This window comes from Corvus brachyrhynchos, unplaced genomic scaffold, assembly GCF_000691975.1.
Source record: "Corvus brachyrhynchos isolate BGI_N302 unplaced genomic scaffold, ASM69197v1 scaffold150, whole genome shotgun sequence".
NCBI classification, from domain to species: domain Eukaryota; kingdom Metazoa; phylum Chordata; class Aves; order Passeriformes; family Corvidae; genus Corvus; species Corvus brachyrhynchos.
In genome coordinates, this window is record NW_008236162.1 from 2,084,154 (window position 1) to 2,085,654 (window position 1,501).

The window sequence follows — 1,501 nt, forward strand, 5'->3', positions numbered from 1 at the left end:
TGGCATCAATCCCCTCGCTCCCAATCCTCCCTGCCCTCGCCCCTGAGGCCAGCTGTATTTTTAGCCCTTGGCTGCCGCCCGCTTTCGGGTGTCTTCCCAGGGCAGCGAGAGCACCCGGCTCCTGCCCAGGCCGGGCTCCGCGGGGCGTCCCGGGGCAGGCAGGGGTGTTGGAGCAGATTAGGTGGAGGTGGCTGGATTAGCCCCGTAAAACGGCCCGGGAGACGATTACTTAAAGCAGCGGAGAAGGAAGGCTGGGTGGGGACAGCGAGGGCCAGGGGGCTGCCTGTAATCCCCCTAAAGCCGCTTAGGGAGCGCGGTTCCTCCAAGGATACGGCCCAGGGAGGCTGCTGGGGCGACCTGGGGGTCAAAAGGGGAGGGGTTCTCCCACGTTGGGGTACCCCCAGGTGGGCTAAGAGAGGCGGGCAGCAGCGTTGGAGCCGCAGTGTTCCATGCCCAGGGTGGGGGGTCAGGGGTTGCCAGCTTGGGGAAACTGAGGCACAGCACCAGCGCCTTCCAAGGGGGGAAAAGCAGGGTCCTGGGAAGGGAGCAGTTTTGGCGTCCTGCTTTGGTGAGTCCCAGGGTGTCCCCCAGGGGCTGAAACCCAAGGAGGGGACAGGAGGCAGGCGGGGTGGCACAGCCCGTTCCCCCGGGGCCGAGGCAAGCTCCGGCGGTGCCAGCGCTGATCCCAGCTGTGTCAGCGCACGGGCCAGTGCCAGGCTGCATCAGCAAAGCCCTAATCCCCCCCGGCTCGCCTGGCACCGCCCCAGCGCAGCAGTTTAAGCGCCTGACCTGAGCTCGCCCGCTGCCACGGTCCCCTCCGGGGAAGGGGTGCCAGGCTGAGCCCTGGCTGACACCGCTGTGGGGACCCCCTGTCCCAGCCCGGGGTAGAGTTTGGAGCCACTGGAGGGGGGGAAAGTGGGGTTGGGGGCTTGTAGGAGGTGACGTAATCGGGGGCGCTCAGGGGCTGCGGCAGTCAGTGATTCCCAGCGGGTTCAGGGAGGGGATTCTCCCCTCTGCTCCGCTCAAGTGAGACCCCACCTGCAGCTCGGGGGTCCCCAATATCAGAAGGACGTGGAGCTGCTGGAGCGAGTCCAGAGGAGGCCACGGAGCTGCTCCCAGGGCCGGACCCCTCTGGAGCCAGGCTGGGAGAGCTGGGGGTGCTCACCTGGGCAAGAGAAGGCTCCGGGGAGAGCTCAAAGCCCCTTGCAGGGCCTAAAGGGGCTCCAGGAGAGCTGGAGAGGGACTGGGGACAAGGCCTGGAGTGCCAGGGCACGGGGGATGGCTGCCTGCCTGCATCCCTGAGAGCTGGCAGGGGACCGAGTGACGCAGGGCTGTTCCCTCTCGCAGCTGACAGGGACACGGCTGGCGCTGTGATGCCAGCGCCGGGCCCGTGGTGCCCCCGGGCCAGGCACTGCCCGTTCCCGGAGGGCAGCAGCCACAGGATGCGGTGCCCGGGGGTGGCATGGCCCGGCGCCCCGGGGGGCTCACCCCGGCCGTGCGC